Below are 25269 nucleotides of genomic sequence, written 5' to 3'. Positions count from 1 at the left end.
CTTGCATCCCTGGACTAAACTCTACTTAGCTATGGTGTATAATTCTTTGTCTATACTGTTGAATTCTATTTGCTAATATTTTGTTAAAGATTTTTGCATCATTATTCACAAGAAATATTGGTCTGCAGTTTTCTTATTTTGTACCATCTTTGTTTGGTATGAGGATAATATTAGCTTCATAAAATGAGCTGGAAGTGATCTCTCCTTTTCTTTTCCTCTAAGAGATTGTGTAGAATTGGTATTAACTCTTCCTTAAATGTTTTGCAGAATTTTTCCAGTAAAACCCTCTGGGCTAGGAGATCTCTTTTGGAGGAACTTTTAAAAATTACAAATTCAGTTTCCTTAATGGAAAAGGAAATTATCTGTTTCATATTTGGTGAGTCATTGTAGCTTGTGCTTTTGAAGAATTGGTCCATTTCATCTGTTTTATCAAATTTATGTAAGTTTTTTTTATAGTATTCCCTTAATATCTTTTTGATGTTTGTAGTGATATCTTTTATTTCATTCCTGATATTGGTAATTTGTGTCTTCTCTTCTTTTTCTTTGTCAGTCTTGGTAGAAGTTTGTCAAGTTTATCGATCTTTTTGAAGAGCCAGGGTTTGTGTCATTGATTTTCTCTATTGTCTTTCCTGTTTTCATTTTCATTGATTTCTGTTCTCATCTTCATTGTTTCCTTTCTTCTGCTTGCTTTGGGTTTATTTGCTTCTCTTTTTCTACATTATTGTGGTGGGATCTTAGATTATTGATTTAGGACTTTGCCCCTTTTCTAATATATGCCTTTGGTGCTACAAATGTCCCTCTCAGCCCTACTTTTAACAGCATCCACAATTTTGCTATGCTGAATTTTAATTTTCATTCAGTTTGATGTATTAATTTCTCTTGAGATTTTCTCTTTGGCCCTTGAATTATTTAGAACTATGATGTTTAGTTTGCAAATGCTGGGAGATTTTTTTCGATTATCTTTCAATTATCAAGTTCCAGTTTAATTCCACTGTGGTTAAAGAACATATACTGTATGATTTCAGTTCTTTTAAACTTGTTGAAGGTTTTTTTTTTTTTTCATGGCCCAGGATATGGTTTATGTTGACATGCCTTCAGTGGACACTTGCAAAGCATGTGTATTCTATCGTTGTTGGATTCAGTGTTCGGTGAATACCAGTTAGATCTTATTATTTGATGGTATTGTTGAGTTCTTATATATCCTTGCTGATTTTCTGCCTGCCTGTTCTACCAGTTGTTAAGGAAAGGGTTTGAAGTCTCCAAATATAATTGTGGATAAGTCTAAATATCTTTTCGTTTATACCCAATTTTGCTTGGTACATAGACATTTTGGATTCCTATATAATGTCCCTCTCTGTCTCTGGTAGTTTTCTGTGTTCTGAAGTCTGCATTATCTGATGTTAATATACCATCCCTGCTTTCTTTTTTTTTTTTTTTCCCTGCTTTCTTTTGATTAACGTTTCCATGACATATCTTTTCTGCTCACTTTACTTTCAACCCGCCTAGAGTTATGTTTGAAGTGAACTTATCTTATAGACAGCATATAATCAGGTCATTTAAAAAGATCCTCTCTTCCAATCTCTATTTAGACCATTTACATTTAATGTAATTTTTGATATATTCAGACTTAAGTCTGCCATTTCATTTTTGTTTTCTATTTGTTCTCTTTATTTCTTGTTTTCTTTTTTCTGCCTTCCTGTTGGTTATTTTAGAATTCCATGTTGATTTACTTATAGTGTTTTTAAAGCTCGCTGTATAGCTTTTTAAGTGGTTGTTCTAGGTATTATGCTATATATACATAACTTATTACAGTCTATTGGTGTCATCATTTTGCCAGTTCAAGTAAAGTATAGAAACCTTACCTCCCTTTACATCCCTTTAAAAATATAATTTTCTGGCACTTTCCTGGTGGTCCAGTGGTTAAGACTCTGCGCTGCCAATGCAGGGGATGTCAGTTCGATCCCTGGTTGGGGAACTAAGATCCCACATGCTGTGTGGTGCAGCCAAAAGATAAAAAACAACAACAAGAACAAATATATATATAGAACAAGTTGGGAAGAAATATTTGTAACATATATAATAAAAGTTAAATATATATATATATATAAAATTTTCTTATTTCCCCTAAACATATTTAGAACCAGACAGTATTATAACTTTGGTTCTCCAATCAAACATAATTCAGAAAACTCAAGAGTAGAAGGAAAACCTATTATATTTACCCATATTTTTGCTTACTGGCTCTTTCTTTCTTCCTGATGTTTAGAGAACTTCCTTTAGCCATTCTTTCAGGGTTGGTGTGCTGGTGACAAATTCTTTTAGTTTTCCTTCATCTGAGAGTGTCTTCATTTCACGAAGGATACTTCTGGATATAGGATTTTTTCTTTTGGCACTTAAAAATATTGTGATACATGATTTCTGATGAGAAATCCACTGTCGTTTGAATTGTTTTTCCCCTATAGGTACAGTGTTTCTCTTTTGCTGTTTTTCAAGATGCTTTTCTTCATCTTTTGTTTTTAGGAGTTTGACTATCATGTGCCTTAGGGTGGATTACTTTGGATTTATCCTGTTTGGGATTCGCTTAGATTTTTGAATCTATAGATTTATATCTTGTGTCAAACTTGGGAAGTTTTCAGCCATTATTTTTGGGAGAACTTTCTTCAGTCCTCCCTCTCCTCTCCTGTCTTTCCAGAGACATTCTGATGACATGAATGTTAAACCTTTTATTATATAGAACAGGTCCCTGAGGCTCTGTTCATTTTTTATCTCAGCATATTTTCTTTCTGTTATTTAGATTGGTAATTTCTACTCTATCTTCCAGTTTACTGATTCTTTCCTCTGCCCTCTCTACTCTTCAGCTCACCTACTGCGTCTTTTGCTTTGGTTATTATATTTTTCTCTTCTAAAATTTCCATTTGTTTCTTCTTGTATCTTCTTTTAGTTTGCTGAGATTTTCTTTTTTTAATGTGTTTTTGTAATTGCTCATATAAGCATTTTTATCATGCTTTAAAATCTTTGTCGAATAATTCTAACATATCTCCCATGTAGCTGTTGCCATCTTTTGATTGTTTTCTTTCATTCAGTTTGAGACCTTCCTGGTTCTTGGTATGATGGTGTGGTGGCTTGAATAATGTTCCCCATAAATTCATGTTCACCTGGAACCTCAGAATGTAACCTTATTTGGAAATAGGGTCTTTGCAGATGTAATTGGTTAAGGTGAGGTCATAGTATATTAGGGTGAGCCCTAAATTCAATGACTAGTGTCCTTATAAAAAGAGAACACACAGACACACACATAAGGAAAATAGCCATGTGATGAGAGAGGCAGAGATTGAAGTGATGCAGCTACAAGGAATGGAAGGGGCCATCAGAAACTAGAAAAAGGCAAGGAAGGATTCTTCCCTAGAGACTTCAGAGGGAACATGTTCTTGCTGACATCCTGATTTCTGGCTTCTAGCTTCCAGAACTGTGAGTGAATAAATTTCTGTTGTTTAAGCTATCGAATTTGTGATACTTTGTTATGGCAGTCCTAGGGACCTAATACAGTTGGTATGACAAGTAATTTTTATTGAAACCTGGACATTTGGGATATATGTTTTGAGACTTTGGATCTTATTTCAACCTTCTGTTTTAGCTGGCTTCCTCTGACACTGCTCTTGCTGGGAACGGAGTGGTAGACACTGCTTCATTACTGCCAGGTGAGGGTAGAAGTTCAGGTCCTACTTGGCCTCTGTTGACAGTCAAGGGAGGATGCTCTTCATTACTCCTAGGCGTTCTCTGACACCACCCCAGTGGGGAGAGGGAAGAATGCCTTGTTACTTCAGGGTGAGAGTATTGGTCGGTGCTCCCTATCTGGTCTCAACCAATACCAGAGCTAGGGAGTAGGGGGGTCAGGAGGAGGAACTATCACCCAGCAAGGATGAAATTCCAGCAAAGGGGTTTGGATGTTTTGTTACAGCTTGGTGATTGTGCAAGTCTAGGCCCCCAATTCAGCCTTTGCTGGTGAAGGTGGGGTCAGTATTTTTTCTGTAACGTTTGATGCTGGTAAAGCTCTTATTGTCTAAAAGTTTTCTATCTTTCTAGACTGCCTTTTTCCTGTCCTTAGAGAAAGCAGACCTTTGTTGGGGCCCTTTTTGTCTGTGTTTGTGGATTGCCACCTTCTTCCACTCTGAGTCTGCAATATATGAGACAAAAGGAAAACCCAGGGAACTCACCACTGTATCATCTCCTCACTCTCAAGATCCCTAGCTGGTCTGCTTTCTTTGCTTCACCTTTCAGTCTTTTTACATTTGTTTTGTATATAATATCCAGCATTTTGTTAGTTATACGTAGCAGGAAGAAGGGGGAAAATACGTCTACTCCATATCCCTAGAAGTAGAAATCCTCTGAGCTCCTAACTTTTTATTTCCTTGACCTCCTCAACTTTCTTCCCATTGTCCTTCATTCTCATTCACTGGCAAAACCCAAACTTTGTAACAGCGTAATTCTCTGCCTTCTTCTATGTTTAGGCAGCTAAGTATGAAGAAGAAAAATTGCACAGTGGAGGGAATTGGTGCACCAAAATTCCATGGTATAAAATTTCCAATTGCCCCCATGCTGCCAGCCATGCCTACTGTGTTTATCGTCAGCCCTCTGTTTCTCTCTCTCATTCCTCACACAAGTCACTGAAGCCACCTCCTCCATCCCCTTTCCTAACATCTCACCACCTACCTCACTCACTCTCATCTGCTACCTCATGAAGAAAATGGAAGCCATCAGGTAGGACTGACTCTGCACCTACAATCTTGCACACATCTGCATTCATTCTTACTTTCCTCCCATGATGGAGGATGAAGCCTCTCCTTCTAAAGCCAGTCTCTGCATCTGAGCTATGTAGCCCATCGTAGCCTGCACACTCAGTAGCCTTGCTCATCAATTATTGCCTCTCTTCTAGTATGTCCTCAACGTCATCCCTCCTAAAAAGCTTATATCATTAAAAAAAATCCCCCTTGCTTCCTTCCCTTCTCATTACCTATCCACTTCTCTTCCTCATTTCAAAGCAAGGATTCTAAAATGTGCTTTCTATACTAGCTGTCTATACTTCCTGACACCTCATTCTCTCCTCAATCAACAGTGGTATCATATCTGCCCTCACAGTGTTGAAACAATTCTTGCCAAGGTCTCCAAAGGCATTTATCACAGAAGCCAGCGGACACCTTTCAACCTTACCTTGACATCTTTATAATATTTGCACAATTGAACATTATCTTCTTTTTTAAAAAAAAAAACCTCCCTTCTCTTGGCCTCTTCTGTTTTCCCTTAATCTCTCTGGCTACTCTCTTTGGTCTCTACCAAGTTTCCCCTTTCTCTGCCAGTGTTCCCTTTTTTAGGCTTCCCTCTTTACACAGTAAGTCTGAACACTCATCCAACCCTTGGCTCCTCACTCTCCTTATTCCCTACATCTAATACATCACCACATCCTTCATTCAACTTCCTTTGTGTATTACTCAGCTCAGGCTGCCATAACAAAATACCACAGACTGGCTAGCTTAAACACAGAAATTTATTTTCCCACAGTTCTGAAGGTTAGAAGTCCAAAATCAAAGCATGTTCAGTTTCTGGTGAGGACTCTCTTCCAGGCTTATAGAGGACTGCCTTCTTAATTTGCCCTCACATGGTGAAGAGAGAATGCAAGCTTTCTGGTGTTTCTTCTTATAAGGGCACTAATCCCATCATGGGGGGGGGGGCACCCGCATGACTTCGTCTAAACCTGGTTATCTCCCGAAGTCCCCATCTCCAAATACCGTCACATTGGGCTTTATGGGAAGAGGGGTACACAAGTCAGTCCCTAGCACATTGCTCTGAAATTCTTTTGCCTTTTCCATCTCTACTGCCATTTTTTCTTACCTAGATTATTTCAATAGTTTCCCAGCTGGCCTCTCTGCCTACATTATCCCACTCAAAGCTGTTCCCCATTCTGTAGCTAGACTGTTATATCTGAGGCAGAAATCAGGCCTCATAAGTCCCCTGCAAAAAAATACTTCAGTCATTTTTGATAGACTTTCTATAAAGTATACACATCTTATTATAGCATGGAAATCCCTCCATGTTTGGGCTCCTGCTTATCTCTTTAACCCATCTCTCTTCCCACCCCTTTGTACTCAGTGATACCTCCATAGTACAATCCTCAGGGTTTGCCAAACACACCATGATTATTAACACTTTCTCATTCTCAGGACTCAACTCAGATGACACCTCCTCTAACAAGCCCTCCATGACCCTTAGTCTGGATGAGGTGCTTTTTCTAAGTAGCTCACTGTGATTCTTTCTTTCATAGCACTTAGCCCACTTCATTATAGTTGTGTTTTACTTGTCGGTCTCCCCCACTTGGATATTTCATGTTTGCTTCTTAGGTGCAACTTCTGATTTACTGATGAAAATACTAACAAGAGAACATAAGCTGTCACTCCACCAAAGCCAAGCTATCAAGAAGCCCAGAAACGAAGGAATGTCACTATCAGTGAGTCAGCTGTCAGAGTCTCCAGGCCTAGCACTGATACTATAGAAAAAGGTGACCTTAATCAAATTATTTCACTTCTTTGGGCCTTCATCTGTAAAATGAAAGGGTTGGACTGAATCACCTCCTACGTGTCCTTCTAATGCTAATGTTTTATAATTCCATGTAAGGAGACCATAAGTGTCTGGTTGGAATGTCTCAGAAATCACCAACCTGGGATAGTTCTTACTCTACCGTAAAGAAATCTGAGGATAGCCTGGGTTTATAAAGAACCCAGGCAATCAGGATTTCTCTTCACTGCCCATTCATTTCTTTGTTAATTCAACATTTATTGAACACCTAATCTGTACCAAGCATATAATGCTTTTCAGTTTAGAAATTTCGTAAGTGCTGATAACAATAAGTAAAAAGGACAAAATTCTCTGTGAGGACAATTTGACATATAATTTTCCAGATTTCAGACAGAAACACGGTGACTTCATAGGGGAAAACGCTACAGAAGGTTCTATAAGAACTGCTCCATTCAATTGCATTTAGAAATGGTTATGTAACTGTTACATTGAACAAGTGTGACTCATAGGATGTAATCAATCATAAAGCAACACTTCAAATTTATTCCACAGAGTTAGCACTTTCTCTACTCTTGGGTGAAATTTAGATCAAATTTTTATTCTTCTAGTCACTTCCAGGAAATATATCCTTTGGTCAGTAATTAACGTGTCTGGATTCATGTCACAGTAAAAACATCGACAGGCTTCTCCCATCCCCATCTCAGCCTCCTACAAAGAGCCACAACTGGGTTAGGAGAGCAACCCATGTGCCCTTTCTTTTCTGATCCCTGCCCCCTGCAGTTTTCGGAAGGTGACTGCACACTTCTCTGTGGTTAGGTTACTGGGAGGAAGATAAGGAGAGGAGCAAGAAAGTTCTTACTTGCCTGGTAGTCGTGTGACGAGCTAGTATCAGAGTTCTTTGGCCTTGACAGATATACCAAGTTGCCTCTCTTGTTGGTTTGTATGAGTTTTCCGGAGATGCTCCAGGGTAGGGCTTCTCTCACCTGGATTTCCCTGCAGATGAATGGATACATCTTAATATGGCCAATCACTTACTCTTTCCTGGGACCCCAGGAATCTGGTACCAGCTCCATATTTTTGTTCATCTGGTTACCCATCCAAATGACCCTCTTAGAAAGGATGCAAGGGCTTCCCTGGTGGCGCAGTGGTTGAGAGTCTGCCTACCGATGCAGGCGACACAGGTTCGTGCCCCGGTCCGGGAAGATCCCACATGCCGCGGAGCGGCTAGGCCCGTGAGCCATGGCCGCTAAGCCTGTGCGTCCGGAGCCTGCGCTCTGCAACAGGAGAGGCCACAACAGTGAGAGGCCCACGTACCGCAAAAAAAAAAAAAAAAGGATGCAAGATAACCCCATGTCTGCTTTCTCTTGTGAGTGGCCCACATCTGATTCAATGGAACCACTCACATTTTATTTGCCCCCAGAGATTTAGAAAGATTGGTTGGGGGGAGGACACCCAGCCCACAGACGACTCTATACGAAACAACCCTCACGGACTTCCCTGGTGGCGCAGTGGTTGAGAGTCCGCCTGCCGATGCAGGGGACACGGGTTCGTGCCTGTCCGGGAAGATCCCACATGCCGCAGAGCGGCTAGGTCCATGAAACATGGCTGCTGAGCCTGCGCGTCCGGAGCCTGTGCTCCGCAACGGGAGAGGCCACAACAGTGAGAGGCCCGCGTACCGCAAAAAAAACCGCAGAAAAACCCTCACCTCGAATCTCTAGTTTTCATTTTTAATGTACTTTGTATTTATTATACGTAAGGGGTTGAAAAGCCATGTAATCAGATTTTGACAACCTGTGTTGCAAATTTTGCAACATGGAGGTCTTATACCTCATTTTAAAATGTGAAATCAATGTCTTAGTGGTTTACCTGAAACTTTCAGTCTTTTACAGTTCTACCTGCCTTGTGATGCCAGAATGACCAGTTTCTAATCCCATCTTTGGTCTAGACTTGCCATATCACGTGACAAGTAGCCTTTTCCTCCCCTAGTTTCATCATCTAAGGGAAAGTTAATATCAAGTCTTTATGTAATTTAAAGTACTTACTTGCACAATCTGGAGATTCCTAGGGCTGCCACAACAAAATACCATACACTGGGTGGTTTAAACAAGTGAAATTTAGTCCTAGCGGCTAGAAGTCCAAAATCAAAGTGTCAGCAAGGCTACATCCCCCCAAAGGCTCTGAGATTAGAATCTGTACTGAGCCTGTCTCCTAGCTTCTTATGGTTACTGTCAGTCTTTGGCTTACAGCTGCATCACTCCAATTTCTCCCTCTGTCTTCATTTGATGATCTTCCTGTACATCCGTGTCTCTGCAGGACCTTCTTATAAGAACACCAGTCATTGGATTTAGGGCCCACCCTAATCCAGTATGACATCATCTTAATTTGACTATATCTGCAAAGACCCTATTTCCAAATAAGGTTATATTCGCAGGTTCTGAGTGATCATGGATCTGCGGGGTGGGGGTAACACTATACAATTCAGTACAGGTACTGTAATATTTTCTATAGAAAGGTTTAATATCAGTGCAAATACTATGTTGCATGGTTTTTTTCCCCCCAAATAATGTTTTTAAAACTAGGGAGATTGCATCAATTTTGGAAAGGCCTATGGAAATGGGTACCTCCAGGTTGCACTGGAGTTCACTGCATAGCGGTAGTCATAATCATAGAGGAATATGACAAAGGAGGCAAACAAACAGCTTAATAAGCATGGGTACGTATCGTATGAGAGAATCAAAGCAAGCTAATAATAGCTACCCTAGAGATGAGCTAGCAGATGCTTCTTCCACAGCTGAATCCTCAGAGGGATGATGTAGTATTTGTTGATTTTGCCATGTGACTTGTAAAAACAAAAGAGATACAAAGAAGACAAATGACATTGTAATTTTGAGTGGTTTGACCGTAACTGCACATACTAAAGTTATCATAGCACTAGTAGTGATGTGTTGTTGTATATACTCATCACTTTTTAAGCCTCTGCAACATTTTAGACAGTTTTCCTGAGAGTATTCTCCCCCCGTACCAGGTTTCCCCTTTTCCAAAAGTTTGAATGGTTTGTTGGAACCCTGTTCAAATAATGACATAACATCAGGCATAAAACTGAAAGCAACTAAAGGAGAGTTTTCATGTTATCCATCAAAATTGGTTTTTTTTGTTTTTTGGGTTTTTTTTTTGCCATACGTGGGCCTCTCACTGTTGTGGCCTCTCCCGTTGTGGAGCACAGGATCCGGACGTGCAGGCTTAGTGGCCATGGCTCACGGGCCCAGCTGCTCCGCGGCATGTGGGATCCTCCCGGACCGGGGCACGAACCCGTGTCCCCTGAATCGGCAGGCAAACTCTCAATCACTGCGCCACCAGGGAAGCCCAAAATTGGTTTTTTTATACTAACTTCAAATACAGTTTCTTCATGATTTATCAATAAAGTCTATCCTGAGAAAATCTGGACCTTCAGAAAAGTGCAATGAATAGGTCTATTTCCTATCCATATCCTCTTGCTAATCTTGAGGAACTTCTTCCTGGACCGTTGATTTTGCTTGGCCAAGACTGCTTTTTGGCAAATCATATATTTATCCATCTCTGCTCATTCAATGAGATTGTCATGCAACTTTGGAAACTTGGAGTGACTTCATTAAATAGTATGTATTTCTTATTCAAAATGATTTGAGACATTTTTAATTACTACTTCTCCTTCTACTTTACATGGAACTTCTTTTCTGACTGTGGCAAATGCTGCCACGTGCCTACCTTTGTATGTACAGAGTCAGTGGGTACTTATCCATTCTTTCGCTGCAGACGATTGATGCCAAATTTAAATCTTCCTTTGGGTAATTGTTTTCTTTGTGTCTTACTGTGTTATCGCCTCTTTACTGCAATTTGTATTTTCTTTTGTAAGACATTTGATTCTTGTGAAAGTGTTACGTATGTAATAATGGAAACAACACCCACACCATTACTTAGCTCCTGTGGGCGCTGCCACACTTCTTTCTGTTTTCTTTCTTCTTTTTCGTCTTCTTCTTTTTTCTTTTTTTAATCACCATAAGAATAGTTCTTAGGAATAGAAATGATGCAACAGTCTTAAAGATATAGTCAGTGGTCTATTAATTAGTGGAGAGTAATTTTAATATAAAAATTGGCCTCTATAACTGACGGCCAACCTGATTGTTGTGAACTTCATACCGTTTTGTGCTGGCTTAAAACACGGTAGCGGATGTGATACGGTTTGTATAATGTTCCACAATAAATTGAGCATGGCAGGACGTATAACACCATCAGTCAAAGTGAAATGGTTATATGGTAACCAGGGAAATTATTGAGCTTCTATGTGGACTGGCCTGTTTTGATAAAGTAAGTCAGGCCACAAAGATTTTTCTCCACCTTGGAAAAAGGACCCAAAAGTACCAGTTATGCAAAACCACTGGGCCCGTTTGTAGTCAGCAGTCATCCAGGACTTTTAGGATATCTTTTACCTGAAGGGCTCCAAGGGCAATGCTTGGAATCTCAAGGTCTACACACAAGCTGTGCCATGAAGTCCCAGTGTTAGAAAAGTTAAGAGAGAGAAGGGGCTGAGGCCTGCTTCCCTCATTCTCTGCTGGCCTCCTTCTCTTTTGTAGGAGACATTGGTGTGCAAGGCAGGTTGGGACCACATCAGCTCAGGCCATGGGAAGGGGGAAGAAGCCAAGATCCAGTGTGACAGAGGGGACAGAGCGTTTGTCTTCAGAAGCTGGCCCATCCCCAGGAGGCAGCAAGGCAGACCAGTGTGCAGCGGTCACAGGGCATGACTAACACAGATTGGGCCAGACTGTTAGGATATCTGAGTGCATCCTCTCTGCCAGCAGTTTTGGAATAAGTCCTGGTGACAATAGTCAAAATCAGGCACAGTTCCAGGTGATTGGTCCAGTCACAGCAGGTCCCCAGCAGAAGCTGAGAAGGGAGTAGAAAAGTACATCCTGCTTCCCAGAGGAATGGGCAGAGCAAGAATTTGGCAAAGCACGAGGACCCGAGCTGAGGAAGCTGGGGTCCAGGGCTAGGATCCAATCCCTGCTGAGAACTGACATGCGTAGCAGAGAAACTGAGGCCAACTGGAGTTCCAAGGCTTTGGCCAAAGTGGTAAGAGAACTCTGAGACTCAGCATCTACAGGAGGAACCAGATTTCCGGGTCTCTAGGCAACCAAACCAGTTTTGTCTATTAATAGGTCTAAGGCTGATGACACCAATCAGGACTGGCTCAGACTGGTTGGGGGCGACTAAGAGCTTCTGGAACTTTAATGTGCATAAGAATTACCTGGGGATCTTGTTAAAATGAAGATTCTGATTGGGTGAATCTGAGTGGGGCCACTATTCTGAATTTCTAATAAGATCCCAAGTGATACTGCTGGTTTTATAGAAAAGCAAAACTCAGAGAATCCACACTTGCTGTCATGCGCTCCCCCCCCCCCCGCCCCCACTGCTCTCCACCCATTTCACCTGCCCAATCAGCTGTCCCTCCTCCCCAGCCCTCTTCCTAGTCATATCTCGCCATCTTCTTTTCCTTTTCTTTTCCCCCATCTTCCCAACCCCTTTGTCCTGCTGCACTGCTCTGTTAAGACCATCAATAGAAAAAGAGTTTCTGTTTAGATACTAGAAGGGGCAAGAGAGCAAAAGCCAGAAACATTTTCCCCATTGTCAGCACACAACTAAATGCTTTTACGTTTGAGAGAAATAATTAGTCCAGATTAATCTCTTTTTCAGTTTCATAAAGAGCAAAAAGAATATGTGACCTTTCCCTCCCCATATAATCCAACAGTTAAGAAATTTCTTCTGAATGCTCGCTTTGACAACATATATACTAAAGTTGGAACAGTGCAGAGAAGATGATCACAGCCCCTGTGCAAAAATGACACACAAATTTCTGAAGCTTTCCATATTTTAAAAAAGACATTAAAATAGATATAAATTAATGGAGAAATATACTGTGTTTATGAAAGAGAGGAACCAATATAGTAAAATCTTCAATTCTACTCAAATTAATCTATAAAAAGAATGCAAATCCAATAAAAATCCCAACAGAGTTTTAGTAAAACCTAATTCTTAAATTCAAATAAAAGAGCAAATGGCCAAGAATAGCTCAGAAAAATTTGAAGATAAAGAATAGAGTGGGGAAAAGAAAGAAAACTACAGGCCAATATCACTGATGAACATAGATGCAAAAATCCTCAACAAAATACTAGCAAACAGAATCCAACAGCACATTAAAAGGATCATACACCATGATCAAGTGGGGTTTATCCCAGGAATGCAAGGATTCTTCAATATACGCAAATCAATCAGTGTGATAAACCATATTAACAAATTGAAGGAGAAAAACCATATGATCATCTCAATAGATGCAGAAAAAGCTTTTGACAAAATTCAACACGATTTATAATAAAAACCCTCCAGAAAGTAGGCATAGAGGGAACTTACCTCAACATAATAAAGGCCATATATGACAAACCCACAGGCAACATCGTTCTCAATGGTGAAAAACTGAAACCATTTCCTCTAAGACCAGGAACAAGACAAGGTTGTCCACTCGCACCACTATTATTCAACATAGTTTTGGAAGTTTTAGCCACAGCAATCACAGAAGAAAAGGAAATAAAAGGAATCCAAATCGGAAAAGAAGTAAAGCTGTCACTGTTTGCAGATGACATGATACTCTATATAGAGAATCCTAAAGATGCTACCAGAAAACTACTAGAGCTAACCAATGAATTTGGTAACATAGCAGGATACAAAATTAATGCACAGAAATCTTTTGCGTTCCTATACACTAATGATGACAAATCTGAAAGAGAAATTAAGGAAACACTCCCATTTACCATTGCAACCAAAAGAATAAAATACCTAGGAATAAACCTACCTAAGGAGACAAAAGACCTGTATGCAGAACACTATAAGACACTGATGAAAGAAATTAAAGATGATAGAAACAGATGGAGAGATATACCATGTTCTTGGATTCGAAGAATCAACATTGTGAAAATGACTATACTACCCAAAGCACTCAACAGATTCAATGCAATCCCTATCAAATTACCAATGGCATTTTTTATGCAACTAGAACAAAAAATCTGAAAATCTGTATGGAGACACAAAAGACCCAAAATAGCCAAAGCAGTCTTGAGGGAAAAAAACGGAGCTGGAGGAATCAGACTCCCTGACTTCAGACTATACTACAAAGCTACAGTAATCAAGACAATATGGTAGTGGCACAAAAACAGAAACATAGATCAATGGAACAGAAGAGAAAGCCCAGAGAGAAACCCACACACATATGGTCACCTTATTTTTGATAAAGGAGGCAAGAGTATATAATGAAGAAAAGACAGCCTCTTCAGTAAGTGGTGCTGGGAAAACTGGACAGCTACATGTAAAAGAATGAAATTAGAACACTCTTTAACACCATACACAAAAATAAACTCAAAATGGATTAAAGACCTAAATGTAAGTCCAGACATTATAAGACTCTTAGAGGAAAACATAGGCAGAACATTCTATGACATAAATCACAGCAAGATCCTTTTTGACCCACCTCCTAGAGAAATGGAAATAAAAACAAAAATAAACAAATGGGACCTCATGAAACTTAAAAGCTTTTGCACAGCAAAGGAGAACATAAACAAGATGAAAAGACAACCCTCAGAATGGGAGAAAATATTTGCAAATGAAGCAACTGACAAAGGATTAATCTCCAAAATTTACATGCAGCTCAATATCACATAAACAACTCAATCCCAAAATGGGCAGAAGACCTAAATAGACATTTCTCCAAAGAAGATATACAGATTGCCAACAAACACATGAAAGGATGCTCAACATCACTAATCATTAGAGAAATGCAAATCAAAACTACAATGAGATATCACCTCACACCAGTCAGATGGCCATCATCAAAAACTCTACAAACAATAAATGCTGGAGAGGGTGTGGAGAAAAGGGAACCTTCCTGGACTGTTGTTGGGAATGTAATTTGATGCAGCCACTATGGAGAACAGTATGGAGGTTCCTTAAAAAACTACAAATAGAACTACCATACGACCCAGCAATCCCACTACTGGGCATATACCCTGAGAAAACCATAATCCAAAAAGAGTCATGTACCACAATATTCATTGCAGCTCTATTTACAATAGCCAGGACATGGAAGCAACCTAAGTGTCCATTGACAGATGAATGGATAAAGAAGATGTGGCACACATATACAATGGAGTATTACTGAGCCATAGAAAGAAACGAAATTGAGTTATTTGTAGTGAGGTGGATGGACCTAGAGTCTGTCATACAGAGTGAAGTAAGTCAGAAAGAGAAAAACAAATACCGTATGCTAACACATATATATGGCATCTAAAAAAAAAAAAAAAAGGTTCTGAAGAACCTAGGGGCAGGACAGGAATAAAGATGCAGATATAGAGAATGGACTTGAGGACACGGAGAGTGGGAAGGGTAAGCTGGGACGAGGAGAGTGGCATGGACATATATACACTACTAAATGTAAAATAGATGGCTAGTGGGAAGCAGCTGCATAGCACAGGGAGATCAGCTAGGTGCTTTGTGACCACCTAGAAGGGTGGGATAGGGAGGGTGGGAGGGTGGGAGGGAGATGTAAGACGGAGGGGATATCGGGATATATGTATACATATAGTTGATTCACTTTGTCATGCAGCAAAAACCAACACAACATTTTAAAGCAATTGTACTCCAATAAAGATGTTAAAAAAAAAGAATAGAGTGGGGGGAAAAAAGAAAAAGAGTAGAGTGTGGGAGGGGAGTTCTCACTCTAGAAAAGCTGAAGACTTAATATGTAGTCAGAGTTATTAAAATGGTGTAACAATAGATATTCTATTCAATGTGATCATAAGTGATTTTGATTTTCTTATTTGTGCTTTTTTCCTACCAAATATGTGCTAGTTTTGTGATTAAAAAAATAAAGCTTAAAAAATAAATGCTTTGAAAAAAAGGAAATATCTTCTGAAAGATAAAAAATCAGAATGGTGTCACATATTTATTTTATGTCCCTACTCCCTAAAAATATATCTATACAAAATATAGATAGATATATATATCCGTATGTGGTATACACTGAATGTGTTTCCACTTGCAGCCCTAAGGGGTCGCCAGTTCCTGGCTTACAGTAAAAAATAATCATATAATGTGAGGCTAGTTACTTAAACCCGCTCAGAAGTTTTCCGATCTATAAAGCGGTGATATTAATAGCTCCCCCAGTTCAACTCGGAGGATTTGTTGTTGGAATTGTATGAAATATGTGAAACTGCTTAATGAAATATTAAACAAGATACAAATGCAAACTGCTATTACTAGTTAGTATTTGAAATTAAGCAGCTGTAGATTTTAGAGTTTTGAACCATCCATCCTCTGTTCATTTGACTGGACTCTTTGAAGCCATTTGTGTACCAACAGGTGAAGTGAGTTGGGAAAGCATAGTTTAAATCACAACTCCTCTCCCCACGCCACATCTCATTTCACAACTGTTTTTCATCCATTCAATGACTATATTTATTGGGTGCCAATATGTACTAGAGACTGGAGTCACGATGGTGAAACAGACACTGTCATTGCATGCATGAAGCTTACAGATTAGCAGAGTATTTGTGGACAGGAAAATAGGCACTTGCAAAATAAGGTGACCAGTGCTGTAATGTGGTAAGTCCAGGGTGCCATGGGGCTCTCGTGGGGTCACTGCCCAGGCTTGGATGCTCATAGAAGTTTTCTTCAACCATGTCATGATGAAGAGGATGAAATATGCAGATGATTTAAAAGGTAAAGAAGAACAGTGGAGGATGCTTGCTGATGAGGGCGAGGGGGAAGGGCAGCATGTTCCAGGCAGAGGGAAGAAAACTTTACTGCCCCCAGGGCAAGAAAAGCAAAGGAACTACTTTCTGGTTTTTAAAAAAGTGCCCTAATCATTTTTTGACCGATTTCAATACTTTATAATGTTTCCTAGGCCAGGCGCAGCATGACGAGTAATAGAATACATTTTAGGGTGACCCCCTCCTCCCACCAAGCCTCCGGACCACTCCCCTACTAGCCTTTCCCCTCATTGCCTGGCCTTTCCTTTTGAAAAGAGCACTGAAGAGGTGGAGAGAGGCTTTTCTCTTTTGAAGCAGCAGCACTGTTAACAGAGAAGGAAAAGTCTCCCCTGAGCTATGGCAAAATCCTGCAGATTGGTTTATGAATCGCTGTAGCTTAGGTTAAAGCCACCTAATTTCCTGAAAGACACCCCATGGCTTTAGCCTTCCAGAGGGGCATAAAGCTTGTATGATATTTACTTTTAGTTAAAATTAAATGGGAATTGAAAAAATACACAGAAAACCCAAAGAGTTTCTTCTGGGAGATTATATTATTAAAGAAAAAAAAGGCTACAAAGCAATGTGGATAAGATGTATATATTGCATTAAAGAAGGTTTGGGAATATACATATCCAGGTGTTAAAGTGATAACTATCTCTGAATAATTGGATTTCATGCGATTTTATACCCTTTTTATTGTGAAATATGACACACGTTGGGGAAAATGCATGATATATAAAAGTATAATTTAATAAATTTTTATTAAGTGAACCCTCGCTTAACCACTACCCAGATCAATAAACAGAATATGGCCCAGGGGCCCTCCATCCGCCCCTTCCCACTGACAACCCACTCTCTCCCTGCTGCCCTTACTTTTATGATAACCTCTTTTTTTTTCTTTTCTTTAGTTTTACCACCTAAGTGTATATTGATGCTTATACGTATTTATCTTTTCCTGTTTTTTGAACTTTAAGTAAATGGGAACATAACGATTTTTTTCTCTCTATCTTTGAACATTAGCTTTCGGTCTTTTAACATTAGGTTTCTCAGTTGCATCCATGCTAAGGGTATTGTGGTTCATTCATTTTCAATGCTGTATGGTATTCCAAGGTTAGATATACCACACTTTATCCACTGTACTGCTGATGGGTAGTTTGGCCTGTTTTCAGTTTGGGGCTATCATGAATAGAGTTGCTATTCTTTTGGTGCTCACATGAACATATTTCTATTGGATATGTACCCAGGAGTGGGAATCTGGGTCACCAGATATGCATATCTTTAATAGATAATGCCAGAGAGTTAACCGAACACTGCAGTAGCAATGAACACTTCCTGTAACAGTGTAGGAGTGTCCCCATTGCCCTACACTGAAGTTTTGTGCATTTTTTTCTTTCACTCATCTGAATTTTCTGTGTTTCTCTGTAAAAAATATCCACTGGTTTAATTAGGCAAAATGCTTTTCTAATATTTCTTAAATTTGTCTTTCCCAATAGGGATATTATTTTTAAATTTTTAAATTGAAGTAAATCATTCTTACAGAAAAAAGGCACAGATCACAGATGTATGGCTTAATGGATTATCACAAAGAGAACTCACCTCTGTATCCACCACCCAGGTCAAAAAATAGAATTTTCTGGCACCCTAGAAGCCATCTTCATGCCCCCTTCTGGCACAATCCTTTCCCTCCTCATCAAAGGGAAACTATATATTTAGTTCTAACACAATAGATTACTCTTGTGTGGTTTTGAAAGTTATAGAAATGGAACGATATACAGCATACCTTATTTTGTGTGTAGCCTCCTTTATTTTCCAATATTGTGAGATTCATCTGCGTTGATATGTGTAGCAGTAATTCGTTCATTCTTTTCTTTTCTTGCCGCAAGGAAGAAATATTGACCTAAGATAGCTGACCTACTCACTTTTTCAACTCATGGACTGTACTGACCCATGCCACATGTGGATTAGAACACTTTACAGTCATTTGTATTTTTGTTTCTGCACAAATAATAAGCTTTTGGGTTAGAGATGCTGCAGGGAGAATGAATGTGGTACCTCCGCCCCGCCCCCGACCCAGCTGCCCTCTGATTTCTGTAATAATGGCTCCACCTGGAATTGTCTCTCATTGATAATGGATGTTTTCTTTGCCTTCTTCTCCATCTAAAACACAGAACAGTATCACATCCCCAGGCTGCGTACTTTTATGTAAAACAGAGCTGTCACAGGATTTTACTGGAAAGTTGATTTATTTCTGAGGATCATGAGAGTCCAAGGATAAAACTGGCATCTGGCCACAGGGAGAGCCCTTGACCTAGAAGCAGAGACAGCTTCAAAGCTGTGTTGGTATATAATGGAACAGGGCACTTTTAACATGAATCATAGCCTCAAAACTTTCTAGGGGAAAAAAAATCCTAAAACTGTCCTCCAAAAGGAAAGGTAAAATCAATAACTTAGATTTTTTACTCTTTCAGATAAGCAATGCTAAACCCTTCTACACAAAACAGTTGTTGAAATCTAGCTTTTTTTTTTTTTAAAGAACAAAGCGTCAACTGAACTTGAACTCTTAAAGCAGAATCTTGATATCAATCTATTTTCCTAAAGTAGCCAAACAGGCTTTCAGATGGTAACTCTCTGAAAGGCTGCATGTGAATGTGTAGTAAATGTAATTTTTCTTCTTTTTTTTCTTTAGGCCTTGAGATGTAATTATTAAAGCTGCAGATGTCCCTAGTGATATTAGCTAGATAATCAAATTTGGATCACAGGAATGAAATAACCTAAAGTGTGCCTTCATTACTGCTCTCCTCCAAAGAATTCACTTAATTCTACCCTCCCCCACCCACAAATCTGTAACTAGACAACGGAGATAGTAAAATTAGCCAGAGGGGTCAAAATGGTCAAATGGATTCTCAAAGCAGAGAATGCCATGTTTAAACACAACAGGTAAAAATTTCCCCACCACAAAAATAGAAAAGAACATTGATGAAATCACGAGCAGAAAAAAACAAATCAAAATGCTGAACAGAACTGCCAGATTAGGAGACCTTATTGCTAAAGTAGCTATGAAGCCTACCGATTAGCTTTCTTAAAAAAAAAAAAAAAAAAAAGGTAAAAATAACATTTCTTAAATAGCTGATTGAGAATAGTTTTTATTAGTAAACATATGTACCCACTAGAAAAATTATCTATGAACGTATAGGTCATTTGAACAAGAATATAATCAGTCTTGTAGAAACTTAAACTAAGCAAAATCAAGATTTTATCAAATTGAGCAGTTCTTAAGTGTTTTTGTATCCTTTCTTTCACTAAGAAGATAAAAATCCCCTTTCGTTCCCACCCACCCTTCTCTTGAATCGAGGCTAGGAGAAATTCTTCGACCAGAAAGGCTCAGGGTAGGAAGTTATTGCATGAACTCCCTGTTCTCTTTTGCCAATGCTTTTTAATCCCTATGTACCAATCTTCCCTGCTATTTCATGACAAGAGGATCCCAGCTGTGCCAGATTGTGTGATAGCTATATAATCTAGACACAATCCACAGGGGTTTAGAACAGAAATTAACAAATATATGTAAGCCTGAAACCTTAGCTATAAAGAATATCTACCAGTTTCCCAAACATTCATAGACCAGTCAGAGATTCCATCATCTTGCTTTATAAAAACCCAAGAGTGAAGATTACTATGAGAAAGGTCTTCTAGAATTAGATCTTGCTTATCACAGAAATGTCCACCTTCTGTGGGTGCTAAAGCAGAACAAACATTGAACTGAGAAATAGATGTCTTGGGTTCCAGTACTGAATCTGCCATCAACCAGTTGTATAATCTCTGCCAATTTCCTGCAACTCTTTGGCGGAGATTCCTGTCTATAAAATGAAAAAAAAAAAAAAGAACTAGATTCTATAAGGATCCTTCCAGGTCTAGTAGTTGCGTAAGTGATATTTCTAGACCACAATTAAGTAACAGACCACCCTCTCCCCATTATTCCACATCCACTTGGATTCATCAACACTTTTTCTTTCTTGCTGATGCACTGGGAGACGGTGTTGGGACTGGGAACCTAACTCATTTCCTGGTACCCATCTCAGGTCACGTCTTAGATGCGGAGTCAACTGAATGTGCTTTAGCATCCTATCTCCTTAGGTTCCTCTTAGAGCAATCCATTATCATATTTGGTCCTTTTTCTGGCATTGGAATTCCCATGCTATTCTATGGAAACATTATGCCAAAATGAAAAGTATGAGAATGGCTAAGTATAGCGCTCCAGGCTGCCATATATGTTTGTGATGCTCCCTGGAAAATTTGGAATCCATAAGTAAATGGATCATATTCCTTTTAGCCTTTGAGAGTTACCACGTAGATCATGTCCATGTTTAATACTTGTAACTAGAGCTCGGAGGACAATTTGAAATAGTACGTTTTAAGACATCATCAATGAGACCTGACATGTGAGAGAATCTTCCTGCACTAAGAGCTACAGTGAATGCCACATGGAGGAGCTGCAAACTGGGAGCAAATCCACTCCATCCTACTATGAGCCCTTCCTGTTTTGTCAGCCAGCACGGTTTCCTAAATCTCAAATTGCAGCCGAACTGTTCTGCAATTCCATGGCTAGCTATTTTGGGAGCCTAACACAGCAGGACAAATGTGTACAAGTCCACACAGTATGACAGAAGAATTAAAAATGTATTTACCATCTGTTGGTAGTTTCCTTGTGGGGCTCTTTTCTTTTCCTCTCCTGAAGCCACGAATCGGGTCTTCTTACTTCCTGCTGTCCTCAGAGAGCAGAGTTCTGTCTTCAGCTCTTTGGAAATGCAGGGCTTTTTTCCCCCTCCTTTAAATTTCCCAGACTGTTGAACTCTCGAAGTATTTCCGCTTCCAGGATCGTTTCCCTCAAATATAAAGTGGAGTGAGTCTGTGAAGAGGTGGTAGTGTGGCCAGGTTACTTTCAGATCCTACACCTGAGTTCTGGTCACAGTGGCCTCTGGGAAGTTCAAGGGTGGAACAAGAGAAGTCAGACACAGGTCAACTGAAAGGAAATTAAGTCCTTCAGTTATGGGAATTCATGTGAGCCCTTTACAATCTATTTTGACCTTACTATAGTGGAATGTACCAGATTTGAGTCAAAATTTCTAATAGGAAAGGGTCCTTGAATGTGACCATGGACTTCAAGTGAGAGTCATTCCAGCCGTGTAGCAGGGTGGATAAAAAGTCATAAGCTGGAGTATAGTTTTGTTAGTTGGGTAACCAGTTAGGTTGCTCTGAAGCCACTTGGTTTATGTAGGAATATTCAATCCTCAATAAGAATCACTAGCTTTCATTTCTGAGATACATGTATTATTCACTCAAAAATAAAATCTAATAGAAATTAGTATTAAAAATGTTGCTTTAGCCAAAATATTACAATATTACACTGCAGTGTTATGACTCCACGTGGCCTATTTCATTCAGGTAATGACTTGTTAAAAATTCTCAGGCTACGTAGGTGGATAACTTCACCTTGAAACCAGTGCTGGGTGACCTTGGACCTTGGGCAGGTCCTTTAAACTCCAAGCCTCAGTTTGATCATCTAAGAAATGGGAAGCATGATCTTCACCTCACCGGACTGTGGTGGGGATTTAGATGAAACGACACGTGCAAAACCCTTACCATGTTGCCTGGCATAGAATAGGAGCTTGATAAATGGTAGCTTTTAAAAATGATGATTATTGGAAGCTGTAGCTGTGCTACTTTGTTTGTTCTCAAAACTTGCTGTCACGTTTGTACATGATTTTCAATTCTGGTTTCAAATTTTGTGTTTTAAAAATTCTTCACAAATCTGAGTCTGAATGTGAAATTCAGCTCATTCCAACTCAGCCTTACTAGGTATACCAGATATAATTAAGTCAAAGATCAAGTAAACAGAACATCTACCATAGTGTGGACAAGATGCATTGGTTTTGGATTAGCTTCTAATGAGGGAATTGTGCTGGAGCTTAAGGCTTCGCACATAGTAGGTCCTGAAAAATATTACTGATCCATTAATTCATTTAATGGTTGATGAATCTTTAGTGGGTGTCTGTCATGTGCCAAGGACTCTTCTAGATGTTCGAGGTTTATCAGTGCCTAAGACAGACACAACCTCTGCTCTGCTGACAGTAAACAAACTAAAGGAAATGACTCTGAATGTTCTAAGGTAATATACTGATGGAATAATAGAGCAGAGCAAGGTGGATCAGGAAAGTCAGGGGGTACAATTTTAAGTAGGGTGGTCAGATGCGGTACGTGGGCCTCTCACCGCCGCAGCCTCTCCCGTCGTGGAGCACAGGCTCCGGACGCACAGGCCCAGCATCCATGGCTCACGGGCCCAGCCACTTCACAGCACGTGGGATCCTCCCGGACCGGGGCACAAACCCATGTCCCCTGCCTCGGCAGGCGGACCCTCAACCACTGCGCCACCAGGGAAGCCCCTGGGAGATTTTTAGTTTGCTTTTTTTTTTTAAGAAAAGAAGACTGAAGAAGGCGAGGGAGTGAGCCATGTGGATATTCAGGGAGAAGCATTCCAAGTGAGGCATCAGAAAGTAGAAAGGCCCTGACGCAAGGGAGCACCTGGCTTGTTTGGGGCTGGAGCTGTAGGAGGGAGGGGAGAGAGGACATGGGATCTGGAAGACAGAGGGCACCCTGATTGTGTGGGGCCTTGGAGGCCATGGGAGGATTTTGATTTTGACTCCAAGTGGAAGAGAGACATCAGATGCTTTGGAGCAGAGCTGTGGCATCACCTCATGCAGATGCTCAACTATGGCCTGAGCCGGACATGGTGGAAGCGGAGAGATGATTTAGGAGGTCAGTGCAATCGTCCTGATGAGGGGTGGTGGTGGTTCATCTCCAGTGGTAGCAGCCCAAATGGTGAGAAATGGTCAGATTCTGGATACAGAAGGGACAGCCAACTGGATTTTGGGGCAGATTGGATGTGGGGTGTGAAAGACAGAGAGGAGTCAAGATGCTTTTTGGCCTGAGCAGTTGGAAGGATGGAGCTGCCATTTACTGAGATGTGTGTGCAAGAACTGTATGGTCCGTCTCTTGGTGACTGTTAGAGAAGAGATACCTCGGGATTCTGGGCTCAAGTGTAAGGCCTCCCTCCACCTTCTGGGGAAAACCTCGTGAAACCAATGAGCTTCCAGTTGTGCTTTTGGAAGATGAGACTCAGAAAGACTGAGGTGTTCACAAGCACTTTTATAAGACTCGAGTGAACAGTTTAAAACAAAGCAGCAGTTTTTGGGGTTGTATTTCCTCCTCCGTGCCAAACAATTGATTTGGCTTTTTTAGTCTCTTCCTCACCCCACTCCACACATTGAAATGCCACTTCTGAAGAGGAGAGCAGCAGGTGCATCCTGGCACCAGTAGACGGAGCCAGGGAGCCCTGGGAAGACCTTTGAGCTGAGGCCCAGTCTGGGAGGACACCACCCTCTCTCAGACCTGCAGCAACGTCTAAGCCTCTGGGCCAGAGGCCAGATGTTTCTGGGAGGAGGGGGAGGTGCTTCTAGAACTCTCTTGACAACTTTCCTATTCCACTGAAACTTTTGTATATGGGTACTGTCATAGCTAAAAGACCAAATATGCATCCAGAACTGATTACCTATGTGTATCTATAGAGGAGAGTGGGCCATATATGTAAATAAAGAGAAGAAAGAAGAATGCAACAGAGCTGTCACCACGGCTCTCATAAAAAGGGTGTATGAGTTTCCTGGGGCTGCTGTAACAAATAAGCCCAAACTGGGTGGCTTAAAACAAGAGAAACAGGGCTTCCCTGGTGCCGCAGTGGTTAAGAATCCGCCTGCCAATGCAGGAGACACGGGTTTGAGCCCTGGTCTGGGAAGATCCCACATGCCGTGGAACAGCTAAGCCCGTGTGCCACAACTACTGAAGCCTGTGCTCTAGAGCCCACAAGCCACAACTACTGAGCCCGTGCTCCGCAACAAGAGAAGCCACTGCAGTGAGAAGCCCGCACACTGCAAGGAAGAGTAGCCCCCGCTCGCTGCAACTAGAGAAAGCCCGCATTCAACAACGAAGACCCAATGCAGCCAAAAATAAATAAAACAAATAACAAAACAACACAAAACAAAAACAAGAGAAATATATTCTCTCACAGTTCTGGAGGCTAGAGGTCCAAAATCAAGGTGTCAGCAAGGCTTTGCTCCCTCTGAGGCTCTAGGGAAGAATCCTTCGTTGCCTCTTCTAGCTCCTGGTGGTTGCTGGCCGTTCTTGGCTTTCCTTGGCTGGTGGCAGCGTAACACCAAGCTCTGCCTCTGTCTTCCTGTACCCTTCTTCCCTGCCCTGTGTCTCTTCGGTTTCTGTGCCTCCTCCTCTTAGGAGGGCAGCAGTCATATTGGACTCAGGATCCACCCTAATCCGGTAAGGCCTCATCTTAACTAATTACATCTGCAAAGACCCTATTTCCAAATAAAGTCACACTCGCTTACCTGGGGCCTAGGACTTCAATATATCTTTCGGGGAACACAGTTCAACCTATGACAGAGGGCAACAGGAACTCACGTAGAGAACTGACCAGTGGGGGGAGCCACAGAAATGGAGCAATAAAAGGAAAACAGTTACATGTGAAATCGTAAGTGGAGGTCAAATGGGTTTGGGAGTACAGGAACTATTAGATAAGAGACGCTCTCACTTAGGATAATCTCCATCTGTGCTTATGGCCCTGATTTTTTTCTGTCAGAGTTAAGAAAATATATATTGTATAAATAAAAAGAATAAGAAAATAGCACTTCTCTGACTCACACATTGGGCAGAGCTGCAAAGTCTTGTGATAATCAGGGAAGACTTGCAGAAGTGCTGGTGCTTGAGCTGGGTCCTGGAGGGTGGGGAAAGATCGCCATGCAAAGAAGGGCTTCCC

General features: G+C 40.5%; 1 long non-coding RNA gene and 1 other non-coding gene across 4 annotated transcripts in view; one reads left to right on the top strand and one right to left on the bottom strand.

Moving 5' to 3' along the window:
- The window catches only part of LOC109551560 (uncharacterized), a 55067-nt gene that overhangs the window by 22980 nt on the left and 6818 nt on the right, over positions 1-25269 (bottom strand). The window contains exons 2-4 of one of the 3 annotated variants that reach the window (XR_012334352.1): positions 24509-24887; positions 21077-21366; positions 7427-7560 (exon numbers count right to left, since the gene is read on the bottom strand). This is a non-coding gene — a long non-coding RNA (uncharacterized lncRNA). The remainder of the gene's footprint in view (positions 1-7426; positions 7561-21076; positions 21367-24508; positions 24888-25269) is intronic. The other 2 variants (XR_012334351.1, XR_002178366.3) reach the window with 2 other exon arrangements.
- On the top strand, positions 12368-12474 carry LOC117313997 (U6 spliceosomal RNA). The gene has a single exon (XR_004528688.1). It is a non-coding gene; the product is annotated as a U6 spliceosomal RNA (small nuclear RNA).

Source organism: Tursiops truncatus, chromosome 10 (assembly GCF_011762595.2).
Source record: "Tursiops truncatus isolate mTurTru1 chromosome 10, mTurTru1.mat.Y, whole genome shotgun sequence".
NCBI lineage: Eukaryota > Metazoa > Chordata > Mammalia > Artiodactyla > Delphinidae > Tursiops > Tursiops truncatus.
Note: the sequence above shows the minus strand (reverse complement) of the source record. Positions and strands in the feature narration are given on the sequence as shown.